Genomic DNA, 15296 nt, shown 5'->3' with positions numbered 1-15296 from the left:
AGGCCTGGGTTTGAACCCTGGACCTCCTATGTGGTAGGCAGATGCTCTATAAGTTGAGCCAAATCTGCTTTCCAGAATGTTCTTATATTTATACTATTAACTACTCTACAGTCTACAATACTGTGTTGTATAGTCCTATGCTTCACCTTTTAATTATTTTTGTAATATACATATATTTAGATCCTTTCTAATCATATTCACCTATGTAGCTCAGTGCTGTTGATTACACTCACAATAATGAACTATCATCACCACAATCCATTTCCAAACCTTTACCATTAGCTTAAATAGAAATTCTGTACAAGTTAAGCATCAACTCCCCATGCTATAACCCCTATCAATCTACTGGTAACCTATATTCTAGATTCTATCTCTATCAGTTTGCTCATTATAATTCATATCAGTGAGAAATTCAGTTTGCCCTTTTGTGTCTGACTTATTTCAATATAATGTCCTCCAAGGTTCACCCATGTTGCACATGCATCAGGACTTCATTCCTTTTTTATGGCTGAATATGATTCTATTTTGTGTACACACCACATTTTATTTATCCATTTATTGGCTGATGGAAACTTAGGTGGCTTCCATTTTTTGGCAATTGAAAATAATGCCACTATGAACATCAGTGTGTGAATATCAGTTTGAGTTCCTGCTTTCAGTTCTAGCAGTGGAATTTCCAGATCATATAAGTCTATACTAAGCTTCCTGAGACACTGCCAAAATGTCTTCCACAGCAGCTGCACCTTTTTACATTCCCACCAGTGATGAATGAGTGTTCTTTTTACTCCATATCCTCTCCAACACTTGTTGCTTTCTGTGTTATTTTTAATAGTGGCTCTTCCAGTGAGTGCTAAATATCTCATTGTGGTTTTGATTTGTGTTTCCCTAATAGCTAATGATGTTGAACATCTTTTCGTTTGCTTTTTAGCCATATGTATTTCCTTTTTAGAGAAATGTCTATTCAAGTCTTTTGCCCATTTTTAAATTGGGTTGTTCTTTTATTATTGAGTTTTAGGATTTCTTTATATATTGTGGATATTAAACCAGTATCATATATGTTATTTCCAAATATTTTCTCCCACTGAATAGGTTGTCTTTTCAATTTCTTGACAAAGTCATTTGATGCAAAAAAGTATTTTGAGGAGGTCCCATTTATCTATTTTTTTTCTTTTGTTGCTGGTGCTTTCGGTGTAAAGTCTAAGATACCATTGCCTACCACAAGATCTTGAAGATGCGTCCCTATATTTTCTTCTAGGAGTTTTATTGTCCTGGTTCTTATACTTAGGCTTTGACCCATTTTGAATTAATTTTTGTTTATTGTGTGAGATTAAGGGTCTTCTTTCATTCTTTTGTATATGGATATCTAGTTCTCCCAGCACCATTTGTTGGAGACTGTTCTTTTTCAGTTGAGTGGACATGACAGCTTTGTCAAAAGTCAGTTGGCCAGAGATGTAAAGATCTATTTCTGAGCTCTGAATCTGATTCATGGGTCAATAGATCTATCCGTATGACAGCACCATACTACAGCTTTGTAATAGGCTTTAAAGTCAGGAAATGTTAGTCCTCCAACTTCACTTTTCTTTTTCAAGATATTTTTGGCCATTTGGGGCCATGTGCCCTTCCAAAGAAATGTCATAATTGGCTTTACCATTTCTGCAAAGTAGGCTGTTGATTGATTGGGATTGTGCTGAATGTGTAAATCATTTTGGGTAGAACTGACATCTTAGTGATATTTAGTTTTCCATTCCATTATTAACATGGAATGTCTTTCCATTTAGTTAGGTCTTCTTTGATTTTTTTAAGCAATATTTTGTAATTTTCTGTGTACAAGTCCTTTATATCCTTGGCTAAATTTATTGCAGGTATTTGATTTTTTAGTTTCTATTGTAAATGGGTGTTTTTTGTTGATTTCCTCCTCAGATTGTTCATAACTACTGTATAGAAACACTACTGATTTTTGCATGTTGATCCTGTATACCACTTTGCTGAATTTATTTATTAGCTCTAATAGCTTTTGTTGTATATTTTTGGGGACTTTCTATATATAGGATCGTATCATCTGCAAATAGTGAAAATTTTACTTCTTCCATTCAACACATATATTTTTATTTCTTTTTCTTGCCTAACTGCTTTGCTAGAATGTCTAGCACAAATTTGAATAACGGGTGACAGTGGGCATATGTGTCTTGTTCCAGATTTTAGAGGAAAAGCTTTGTCTTTCACCATGGAGCACAATGTTAACAGTGAGCTTTTTGAATATGCCCATTGTTTTGAGGAAATTTCTTCTGAATCTTCAGTGTTTTTATGAAGAAAGGAAGCTGGATTTTGTCAAATGATTTTTCTGTTAGCTGAGATGATCGAATGGTTTTACCCCCTTTATTTTGTTAATGTGTTTCATTACATTGATTTTCTTGTGTTAAACCACAATTGCATACCTGAGATAAAACTCACTTGATCATGGTCTATAGTTCTTTTAATGGGCTGTTGGATTCAATTTGCAAGTATTTTGGTGAGGATTTTGACATATATAATTATAAGAGAAACTGGCCTATAATTTAATTTTCTTGTAATATCTTTATCTGATTTTGGTATTAGGGAAATGTTGGCCTCATACAATGATGATTGGTAGAATTCACCTGTGAAGTGTTCTGGTCCTGGGCTTTTCTTTGGTGGGAGGTTTTGATGACTAATTCGATTTCTTTCCTTGTGACTGGTTTGTTGAGGTCTTCTATATCTTCTTGAGTCAGTGTAGGTTGGGTGTTTGTTTCTAGGAATTTGTTCATTTCATCTAGGGTGTCAAATCTGTTGGCATACAGTTATTTAAAATGCCCTCTTATGATCCTTTACATTTCTGTGGGGTTAGAAGTAATGTCCCCCTTCTCATTTCTGATTTTATTTTTTTGATTCTTCTTTTTTCCTTTGTCATTCTAGCTAAGTTTTACTGATCTTCTCAAAGAACCACCTTTCAGTTTCATTAATTCTATTTCTTTAAATTCTTATTTTTACTTTAGTCTTTGTTATTTTTCTTTCTGCTTGTGTTGGGATTAGTTTGCTGTTCTTTTTTCAGTTCCTCCAGGTGTACAGTTAAGTAGGGCTTTGATTTCATCTCTTTCTTATCAATTTAAGTGTTGAGAGCTATAAATTTCCCTCAGCAGCTTCTTTGCTGCATCCCATAAGTTACAATATATTGTCTTCTTGTTTTCATTCATCTCAAGATATTTAATGGTTTCCCTTGTAATTTCTTCTTTGACCTACTGATTGTTTAAGAGTGTGTTGTTTAACTTCCACATATTTGTGAATTTTCGAGTGCTTCATCTAAGTCAGAGAAAGTGCTTGGTATGATTTCAGTCTTTTAAAATTTGAGGGTTGTTTTGTGACCCAACATGTGACTTATCCTAGAGAATGATCCATGTGCACTTGAGAAAAAGGTATATCCTCCTGTTTGGGAATGCAATGTTCTATATATGTCTGTTAGATCTAGTTCATTTATCATATTATTCAACTTCTCTGTTTCCTTATTGATCCTCTGTCTAGATGTTCTATCTAGGTCCTCTATCTAGATGAAGAGTGGTGAGCTGAAGTCTCCAACAATTATTGTAGATGTCTATTTCTCTCTTCAGTTTTGCCAGTGTTTGCCTCAGGTATTTTGGGGCACCATGTTTTGGTGCATAAGTATTTATGATTATTTCTTTTTGATGGTCCCCCTTTTATAATATATATATATTATATATATACTATATATATAATAGTATATAATCTCCTTCTTTGTCTCAATGAGTTTTGCATTCAAGACTATTTTTTCTGATATTAATATAGTTACTCCAGCTTTTTCTTTTGGGGGGGGTACTATTTGCATGGGATATCTTTTTCCATCCTATCACTTTTAAACTACTTGTGTCTTTGGGTCTAAGGTGAGTCTCTTATAAACAGCATATAGTTGGATCATGCTTTTAAAAAAAAAAATCCATTCTGCCAATCTCTGCCTCTTGATTGGGGAGTTTAATCCGTAACATTCAGTGTTATTACTCCCTTCACTATTTCTTGTAAGGCAGGCCTTTTGGTGACAAACACTCTCAGTTTGTTTATTTCTGAATATTTTAAACTTTCCCTCATTTTAAGAGGACAGTTTTGCTGGATAAGAATTTTTGGCTAGTATTCTCTTTTGGTACCTTAAATATATCATACCAATGTCTTCTCAGCTCCATGGTTTCTGATGAAAAATCGGCACTTAAGTCTTTCTGTGGATCCTTTGTATGTGATGAATCACTTTTCTCTTGCTGATTTCAGAATTCTGTCTTTATCTTTGGCATTTGACACTCTGATTAGTATGTGTTTTGGAGTAGGTCTATTAGAATGTATTGTTTAGAGTACACTGTGCTTCCTGGACATCTATGTCTTTTATAAGAGATGGTTAATTTTAAGCTATTAGTTCCTCAAATATTCTACCACTTTTTCCTTCACTTTCTGGGACACCCATGATACATATGTTTCTCTACTTTGTGCCATCACTCAAATCCCCAATACAATGCTAGATTTTTTATATTCTTTTCCCCATCAGTTCCTGTCTGCAAGGTTTTGATTGTCCTATCTCCTAGTTTGCTTATTCTTTCTTCTGCCTGTTCAAGCCTGCTGTTGTATGCCTCTGGTGTATTTTTAATAGCTTATACTGTCTTTCATGTCCAGAATTTGTTTTTCTATTTATACTTTCAAATTCTTCTCTATACTCACTATCTTAATAGCTTTTACCTTTTTAGTCACATTTTTCTTCATCTCCTTGAACTGATTTAGATTTGTTTGAACATGTTTGATAAGTTGTTCCAAATTCAGTGTCTCCTTTGAAGTCTGAATTTGTTTCCTTGACTCAGCCATATCTTCCTGTTTCTTAGTATTATCTTGTAATGTTTTGCTGATGCCTACGCATCTGATTATCTTGATGCTTTTACTCGGAAGGTCAGTTTCTCTCTCCTGCCTAGGAATTTATTGTTGATTGGCTTTGTGTTAAGGATCTCCTATGACATTAGTCCACCTTATTCTAGACCTTTAGAATGGCTAAAATCTTTAACTGATCAGATTTTTTCAGCTCTTCTTCTGATTTTTGCCCTAGATATGCAGTACAATTTTTAAAGTTTGCACCTTTTGTGCAACTGTTTCAGCTCCAGGAGAAAGCTTCCTTCTTCTGTTCCTTCTCATGGAATTTTGATCTGTTCTACTAGTTTTTGTTTTGATTCTTTATATTTGCTTTTTCCTGGAGGGCAAATTCTGGGGGAAGAGTCACCGTGAAGAGAATTTTCCCAAGTCAGCACTTACCAGCCAAAACTGGCCCAGGGACTCACAAAGGGGGTGCAGACAGGCTCCAAAGTGCCTTGTGGAGGGGATGAATAATGGCACAAAGGCCTCTGTGATGGCCCCCCAAGCTGAGCTTTCCTGGCCTGCCCAGCAAATGCAGCTCCTGCACTAAAAATTCCCTGCAGCCCCAAGAAAAGCCTCAGCCCCTGGGCAGAGTTGAAACAATGGCTGCAATCACCTTTGTCTAGGATGGAAAGTAAACAGTAGCTCAATCCTGGGACCCAGCAATCTGAATTCACTAACTGAAAGCCATGATTGCCCAAACCCTATTCTTGGGGAAGAGAATTCCTATGTCCCTTTCTGTCATTAGCGAGCCAGCTAGGACTGGACCCTGCATGGCCTGGCATGGGTATGGTGGTGGGTGCCAGATGCCATGGTACAGAGAAAGCAACTCACTGTTTTCTATCGCTGTTCATCAGTCTCTTCCTCCTGCTTTTACCCAGACACTGTACCATATTATTCTGGCATCTAGGCTTTCAGAATAGTTGTTTCAGTCAGTTCTTCCTTGTTTAATAGTTGCCTTGGTGGAAGGAACTCCATGGAGCATGCCATCATTCCACAATCCTCATCCCTGTATTCTTTTTTAATTTTTTTTTTTTTTTTGAGGCACTGGGGACAGAACCTGGGGCTTTGTATGAGGGAAGCTGGTGCTCAACCATTGAGCCACACTGGCTTCCCTGAATTAGAGTTTTCATTTGCTTGTTGTTCATTTTAGTTTTTTCCAGAAGGCACCAGAACCTGAACCTGGGACCTCCCATGCAGGAAGTGGGAGCGCAACCACTTGAGCCACAAAAGTTTTATAAATACTTCTCCTCCCCTCAAGTCCTGGTAACCTCTAATACCTTCTATCTATATGAATTTATTATTTCTATCATCTAAGTTATATACAATATTTGTACTTATGTGCATTGCTAATTTCACTAAGTATATTTTCAAGGTTCTTTCCTGTTGTAGCATGTTTCAGAATTTCATTTTTTCTTACAGTCAAATACTATTTTGAGTATGTACCATGTTTTTGTTATCTATTCATTTGTTGATGGGCACTTGGATTTATCCAGTTTTTGGCTATTCTGAATAATGCTGCTATAAACACTGGTGCACAAATATATATTTGAGACCCTGTTTTCACTCTGGTTTTATATCTAGAAGTGGAATTGCCATATCATAAGGAAATTTCATATAACTTTTTAGGAATCATCCTATTGCTTTCCAGAGTGGACAAACCATTTTACATTTCCACCAAAAATGTACTAGAATTTCAATTTCTCCATATCCTCTCCAACACTTTTTTTTTAGCCACCCTTATGGGTGTGAAATGGCATATCACTGTGGTTTTGATTTGCATTTCCTTAGAGCAAATGATGTGGAGCATCTTTTCAAATACTTATTGGCCATTTTTAAAATTGGGTTGTCTTTCTGTATTGCACTGTAAATTTCTTTATATATTCTGGATATTAAGCCCTTAGCTGATAAATGGTTTGCAACCACTTTCTCCTATTACGGAGGTTATCTTTTCATTTTCTTGATAATTTCCTTTGATGCACAGAAGTTTTTAATTTGGATGATATCAAATTTATGTTTATTTTACTGCACATGCTTTTAGTGTCATATCTAAGAATCCATTGCCAAATGCTAGGTCATGAATATTAGTCCCTATGTTATCATCTAAGATTTTTATAGTTTTAGCTCTTATATTTAGGTTCTTGATCCTTTGGGTTGATTTTTGTATACGATGTGATGTAAAGATTTAACTTCATTCTATTACATGCATATAACCCATTTTCCCAGCACCATTTGTTAAAGAAACCACTCTGTCAACACTGCATATACAAGGCACCCTTGTGAAAAATCAGATGGGGTCCCAGAACTGGTGTAGACCCAGAGAAGGCAGTGGCAAGATGGCTTCCTGGATCAGGTGAAGGTGCTGGTGTTAGTGTTCTCAGGTGTTGGGAAATCTTCACTCATTCATCTTCTATTTCCAAATCATGTACTGGGAGATTCTTCCTGGACTGTGGACTGCTCAGTGGATGTCAGAGTTCATGATTACAAAGAAGAACTCAAGAAGAAAAGACTTTACAGAACTCTGGGATGTTGGAGGCTTTGTGGGCAGTGCCAGCAGTATGAAAATCACAAGGGCAGTATTCTACAACTCTGTAAATGATATTATTTTAGTACATGACAAAGAAATCATCGCAAAATTTGTATTGTTGATCATAGGAAGCACTCAATAGGGATTTGGGCCCAGAGTCTTTTTTTTTAAAGATTTATTTACTTTAAAAAAAAAAGATTTATTTAATTATTTCTCTCCCCTTCTCCCCCCTACCCCCCACCCCAGTTGTCTGCTCTCTGTGTCTATTTGCTGCATCTTCTTTGTCCACTTCTGTTGTTGTCAGCAGCACGGGAATCTGTTTCTTTTTGTTGCGTCATCTTGTTGTGTCAGCTCTCCGTGTGTGTGGCACCATTCCTGGGCAGGCTGCACTTTCTTTCACGCTGGGCGGCTCTCCTTACGGGGCACACTCCTTGCATGTGGGGCTCCCCTACGCGGGGGACACCCCTGTATGGCAGGGCACTCCTTGCATGCATCAGCACCGCGCATGGGTCAGCTCCACACGGGTGAAGTAGGCCCGGGGTTTGAACCGCGGCCCTCCCATGTGGTAGGCAGACGCCCTACCCACTTGGCCAAGTCCGCCACCCCTAAAGATTTATTTTATCTATCTCTCCCCTTCTCCCCCATTGTCTGCTCTATGTGTCCATTCACTGTGTGTTCTTCTGTGTCCGCTTGCATTCTTGTCATATGGTATGAGGAAACTGTATTGCTTTTTTTGTTGCGTCATCTTGCTGTGTCAGCTCTCCATGTGTGCAGTGCCACTCCTGGGCAGGATGTGCTTTTTTAGTGTGAGGCGGCTTTCCTTGTGGGGTGCACTCCTTGCACTTGGGGCACCCCTATGCAGGAGACACACCTGCATGGTGCAGCACTCCTTGTGCGTAGCAGCACTGCATATGGGCCAGCTCACCACATGTGTCAGGAGGCCCTGGGTATCGAACCCTGGACCCTCCATATGGTAGGTGGATGCTCTATCACTTAAGCCAAAACCGCTTCCCTGGGTCCAGAGTCTTGGTAACAAATGGGGATTATATGATTGGGAATAGTCTGCCAACAATCAAATCCCACTGTTGGTAGTAGTAACTAAACTGGACCAGATTCATGAAACCAAGTGCCATGATGTTTTAACCAGGACTGCTTTCCTGGCTGAAGATTTCAATGCAGAAGTGATTAATTTGGATTGCACAAATCCACAATACTTAGCTGCAGGTTTTTCCAATGCTGACAAGCTTTTTGATATATGAAGGTCACAGACGAGAGATACTTTTAAAGCGAGGGTAATCAGATTCCAGGCTTTCCTGATCAAAAAAGGTTTGGAGGAGGAACATTAAAGAGACTTCATTATGACTGAGTACTGCAGAGAAAATTTACTCTTGCCTAAAACTGGAGGGTTTGAATAGATCTGTAATTTTCCCATACTTATTGCTGAAGGTTTAATTAAGTACTTCAAAAAATGTATCTCTATTGTTTTACCTTCTTGAGGGAAAGGTTATTTTAACCAGCCCTAAGTTGTCTACCCCAAACAATCTCTTTGTCAGAAGCAAAATGTTTGTAGCAGTATGATATAGTTATGAATTCTAAAAATAGATATTGGATTATATTTGTAAACTGGTCTGCACCTGGGTGTGATTAAATTATGATTAGGGCTTTGGTTGGGCCACGTCAGGATGGTAGTGAGACCCCGCCCCTTGGTGGGTGGGGACACACAGATAAAAGGCATGGCAAAGGACAGAGCTGGAGGGTTTTGATGTTAGAGTTTGATGCTTAAGTCTTAAGCCAGAGACCTGGGAAGTAAGCACACAGAGGAAAGAGTAGCCCTGGAAAGAGGGGAACCCAGGAAGCCTGAACCCTGGCAGATATCGGCAGACATCTTGTTTCAACACATGAAAACAGACTATAGTGAGGGAAGTAACTTATGCTTTATGGCCTGGTATCTGTAAGCTCCTACCCCAAATAAATACCCTTTATAAAAATCAATAGACTTCTGGTATTTTGCATCAGCACCCCTTGGGTTGTTATTTAACTGTCTTCACCCTCATCACATAGTGGGATGCCTAATAAGTGCAACCTTGTCTACCTCTCTTTTTCTTCTTTGCAAATAGCTCAGGAGCTGAAAGAGACAGACTAACAGATAAATACAGGTTAATAATAGAGAACAGCAGTACTAAAAAAGGATTCTGTGAAAATTGATAGTTCACTAAAAATCCTTCACTCTTTATAGATTACAGCTGTCTGCTGTAACAGTCTCTTACTGTTTCTGTTTTAAAAACAGGTAGGGTGAAATCCGAGACCTGCAGAGGGTCAGTGTGGCAGTTTGAGATTATTTTATGAATCCCAGAAAGGGAAATATTATGTTTCCAAACTAAGCTATAACTCTGGGTGCAATACCCTTGGATTACTTTAAATTCAGCTCAGGGGACTTTGATTAGATTACTTGATAAGATTGCTGTAGGGCTTTTTATTGGACTATGTCCGTGAAGCATGACATGGGTTGAGTCCCCACCTCCCTCCTGGGTGTGATATAAACGGACTCACTCAGACATACAGACAAAAGAGAGAGCGCTGCCATTTTGATCCCGCCATGTGACAGAAAGGCTCAAACAGCTGAGGTCCCAGGGAGAGATGAACCATATGTCTGATAGCTTACAGCTGAAATTAGGAAGAGAGCAGAACAACAGAGACTGATACAGGAGTCCAGGAAAGAACAAGCCCTATGCAGGGAGAGAGTGTACTACAAGAAGCATGGAGCCCTAAAAGGCTGAGCCCACAGAACAACTCAAGAGGAAAAGGAGGGCCCAGAGGTGAAGGCTAAACCTGGGCAGAGATTGGTGGCCATCTTGCTTCACTACGTGGCAATGTGCCAAGATCAACATTAACTGACCTGAGTGAGAAAGTATCTTTGATGGTATGTTGTCCCCGTCTCCTTCCCGCCCAGTATTGGCAGCCGGCGCTGCCCCTCCTTCTCTCCTTCTCCGTCTTCCGCCTAGCCGTTATCTAGACAGCCCACACTTTCCCCTTCCCCTCCCTTGCTCCTAACCCCTTAGCCGCCTACTGTCCAGTAGCCGCCTACTGTCCAGTAACCGCCTACGCAAGCAACAGCACCCGCCGGCACCAATCAAGTCCCTTTACGTATCCCTAGACCCTATAAAACCATGTCCCCTTCTACAATAAATCAGACTTGTGCCTAGAGCTTGTCTCCGTGGTGTTTTTGCTTGCACTGCGCGTCCCCCGTGCCTGAGCGAAGAGAGTGAGGGCCCAACGGCTTCGTGCCGACTCCCCTCCTCTCCTTTAACCGTGGGCAGCCCCCGTCCGGAGAGCTCACCCGACCATCCGCGTCGACCCTCCCGGAGGCCCGCAGCTGCCCACAGTATGTCAGTTTGGACTTTTCATGGCATTGGGTAAGGTTTTACCCTAAATAAATTCCCTCTATAAAAACCAACAGATTTATGGTATTTTGCATCGGCAACCTTAGGTAAGCTAATACAGGCAGTAAAGAAATCTATAGCCTCTTGAATTTTTATTTGTTTGAAGGAAAAGTCAACTCCTGAAATGCCACTAAAACAAAGTTAGTAAACTAAGAAAACTATTCTTTGTGTCAACAATGTTTTTACAGAGAAAAGTAAGAATAAGTTTCACACCAACACATTTACATGAATTACGGAAAATTCTTGGATTTCATAATTACTCCAATAACATATTTACTATCACATTGGTTTTTTTATGTGTTTGGGGTGGGTTTTGCTTCAGAAGGTTGACGTTTTTGGAGGTCATGTGTGTGTATTCATATCATTCTTATTTTTTACCCATCTATTTTGCTTGCTTAATTCTCTCACCACCATACTTCCTTACTAAATAAAGCTGGTTCCCCAAAACTAAAATAATAAAATAAAATAAAATAAACTGGCCATAGATGTGTGAGTCTATTTCTGGATTTTCAATTCAGTTCCACTCATGAATTTGTCTATCTTTATGCCAGGACCGGAAGTGCGAGACCTCCAACTTTGTTCTTCTTTTTCAAAATGTTTTGGCTATCTGGGGCCCCCGTGGTTGCACATAAATTTGAAGACCAGTTTTCCCATTTCTGCAAAAAAGGCTGCTGAAACTGTGAGAGGGAGTGCATTAAGTCTGTATATTGCTTTAGGCAGTACTGACATAGCAACGATGTTAACTCTTCCAGTCTATAAACATGGGATATCTTGCCATTTTTTTAGGTCTTCTTTAATTTCTTCGAGCAGTTTTGTAACTTTCATTGTACAAGTCTTTTATATTCTTGGTTAAATTTATTCCCAGAAATTTTATTTTTTTAAGATGATATTGTAAATGGAATTTTCTTAATTTCTTTTTTGGGTTGTTCAGTGCTAGTTTATAGGAAACCAACTGATTTTTGTTGTTGATTTTGTACCCTGCCTGCCACTCTGTTGAGCTCATTCAATAGCTGTAATAAGTTTTGTGTGTGTTTGTGTGTATTCTTCTGGATTTTTTATATTTAAGATCATGTCATCTACAAATAGAGATAGGTTTACTTCTTACTTTGCTACCTTTTTTTTTCTTGCCTTAGTGCCCTGGCAAGAATATCCAGTACAATACTGAATAGCAATGGTGAAAGTAGGAGTTTTAGTTTCCTGGCTGCTAAAATACCATGTGGTGGGATGGTTTAAACAACAGGAATTTATTGGCTCCTGGTTTTGAGGCCAGGTCCGAAATCAAGGCATCACCCCAGGTGATGCTTTCTCCTAGAAGACTGATATATTCCGGAACTGACTACCAGCAATTCTTGGTCCTTGGCTTTCTATGACACTGTAATGCACATGGCAGCCTCCCCTGTCTTCTCCCTTCTCTTTAAAGTACTATTGATATTCAGTTTCTGCCTTTCTCCCTCCTGTGTCTGAGTTTCATTCCTCTTATAAAGGACCAGTAATAGTAATAAGACTCATCTTGATTAAGCTGGGCTATACCTTAACTGAAATAACCTCCTCAAAAGTCCCATTTACACTGGGTTCACACCCAAATAAAGGATTAAGGTTAAGAACACATTTTTCTGTAGCTCTAAACCACACAGCAGTCATTTGTGTCTTGTTCCTGATCTTAGGGGGAAAGCTTTAAGTCTTTCACCACTCAGTATATTAGCTGTGGGTTTTTCACGGCCACATAAATTACCTATATCACGTTGAATAAGTTCCATTCTATCTACTTTTTTGAGTGCTTTTTATTAAGAAGGGATACTGGATTTTGTTGAATGCCTTTTCTATGTCAACTGAGACAACCAGGTGGCTGTTTTTTTCTTCATTCTATTTATGTAGTGTTTTATATTGATTTTCATATGTTAGACCACTTTTTCATTCCTGGGATAAATCCCACTTGGTCATGGTGCATGATCTTTTCAAAATGCTGTTGGATTTGGTTAGCTAGTATTTTGTTAAGGATCCCTGCATCTATACTCATAAGGGAAATTGCTCCATAATGTTTTTTTGTAATGTCTTTACCAGACTAGTATCAGAGTTATGCTGTCCTCACAGAATGAAGTGTTCCCTATTGTTGAATGCTTTGGAAGAGTCTGAGAAACCAGTAAAACCATCTGGTTATGGGATTTTCTTTGGTGAAAGGTTTTTGATCACTGAGTCAATCTCTGTACTTGTTATACATTCATTGAGGTTTTCTATTTCTTCTTGAGTCAATTAAGGTAACTGATATATATCTAGGAATTTTCCCTTTTTTCTAGATTCCCTAATTTGATTGTACATAATTGTTTACAGATTCACTTATAATCTTTTTAAAATTTCTGTAAGGTTAGTAGTGATATTATATATTACTTTCTGGTCTCAGTTATTTACATCTTTTCTATTTTTGTCAGTCTTGCTAAAGTTTTGTCAGTTTTCCTGATTTTTCCAAATAGCCAACTTTTTTATTATTTTCATTGTCTATTTTCTATTTTATTTATCACCACTCTATGTCCTTTCTCCTATACTCTATTTCCTTTCTTCTGCTACCTTTGGGTTTACTTTGCTTATCTTTTTCAAGATGTAACTGTGAATGTCTGGTATCTGCCAGGTCCTCAGACAGAACCTGGAGGAAGCTCACAGAGGGTCTTTCCCAGACCCCTACACGTTTACATATTCCTTCTTTCCCCTACCTTCTTGCACAGATAACTCACAGATTTAATCTCATTTACCTAACAACTTTAAGACACAGACAACTTGGTTTTTAATCTCTAAGGCTATGCTAAGGCATTTAGATCTCCTCAAAGAAATGACCTAAGAATGGTTCCTGTTCTTGTCCTTTTATTCAAAATCTGAAGACTTTTGTAAAAGCTCTTTTGGTTAGAAAGTGATTTCTTCATAATCTCTTTTGCCTGTCACCTCTCTCCAAAGACAGAATGTGGCTGTGATATTTTTCTGTCCAAGGATAAACTTATCTTAGCATTCCTTTAGTAGCAAGGCATGCGTGGACCTTAGAAACACTATTAAAATGTTTGATCACTTTGTTCAGTGTTTTAATTAATAATCCACAACTAACCTTGAGGTTAATTAATTTCCCTTTTTTAAAAGTCTGTGTTTCAACAATTCCTTTTTAACTACAAAAATTAGTCTTTTTTTAAAAAAAACACAAGTTAACTTACTCTAACACTGCTGAAAAGTCACTTAACCTCTGAATGCCTTAGTTTTTTTAATCTGTAAAATGGGAATAACAACATTAAAAAACTCAGAGATGTTAAAAGGATTAAGGTTAAAAATGGTACAGAATTGTACCAGGGACACTGTAAACACTACATAAATGCTACGCTGGTTTTATTACAATTATTATTATTGGCAGCTTCTACATGTTTGAAAAATAATTGACAAAGGTTCCTGGGATACTATATGTATATAGAAGGCTCCTATCTGGGCCAAAATCTTGCCTGCTCATGTTTCAACTACATAAGCAAATTCACCAAGAAGAGTTTTAACAAGAGCCAAAACAATGCCAAATTTAGAACTAAAGACAAATCATGTCTATTCATAGACAATGAATAGCTGGTGCTATATCATGTGTATTAATCTGAACACTGAAAATAAGATTATGCTTTACCACAAAACTTTTCCCTAAAGAGTATAAGTCATAAATGCAAAAGCCTGAATATCTTTTTTTCCAAATTAAGATATAACCAGTTCAGTTTTGTCTTCATTAAATGTCTTTAAAGACCCCAAATCACTGAGCCAAACTTGTCTTGGCCAACATTCTGAGAGCTTCTAGAGGTATATGGTGACGAATGAAGGATATTATAATATTAAGTCTTCCCCATCCTTCTGGGAGTTAGGTACCATTTGCAGGGGAGTGGGGGTGAATGGAAGCTTACTGACACAAGTGTGCCAGTCAGGGACTTTGGAGGTTACACCAACTGACCCAGAACTTCCCAGAACCGTGAGAGCAGATAAGGCCAGTATCACCGTAGCAGAGATAAAAACTGCAGTGTTCATGATCTGTAGGTCTGAGGCCAAGATGATTTCATTTCCTTGTCTTGAGTAATCATAACGGAACTACTGTAACTGCCACAAAGGTCCTAGCAATATTGGATCACCAGGCTAAAAATGTATTTCATGTGTCAGAACTTTCAGGAGTTTGTTTCAGATTAACTTCTAAAAAGATAGAAAGTGACGATTTTTGGAATAGGTTAAGACTTGAAAACTGGTACAGAATGTAAGCGGGACAAGTATTATTTTGTGAGAAATATTTCTCCCACCCCTGCCAGTTCATCTTCCCAAGGGAAACCACTATTAGCAGCTTTTTTGTTTACCTTTCCAGAAATACTATTTGGTTATTTCTCTATCTATAGGCATATTTCAACAGAAATGGTAGGACTCGTACAATT

General features: G+C 38.1%; 1 protein-coding gene and 1 pseudogene across 5 annotated transcripts in view; one reads left to right on the top strand and one right to left on the bottom strand.

Moving 5' to 3' along the window:
* The window catches only part of MTAP (methylthioadenosine phosphorylase), a 97355-nt gene that overhangs the window by 30823 nt on the left and 51236 nt on the right, over positions 1-15296 (bottom strand). The gene's annotated exons all lie outside the window — the stretch shown is intronic.
* On the top strand, positions 3561-8801 carry LOC139439449 (rab-like protein 3 pseudogene; annotated as a pseudogene).

This window comes from Dasypus novemcinctus, chromosome 8 (genome assembly GCF_030445035.2).
Source record: "Dasypus novemcinctus isolate mDasNov1 chromosome 8, mDasNov1.1.hap2, whole genome shotgun sequence".
Classification (NCBI taxonomy): domain Eukaryota; kingdom Metazoa; phylum Chordata; class Mammalia; order Cingulata; family Dasypodidae; genus Dasypus; species Dasypus novemcinctus.
This window is presented reverse-complemented; position numbering and strand designations above follow the sequence as displayed.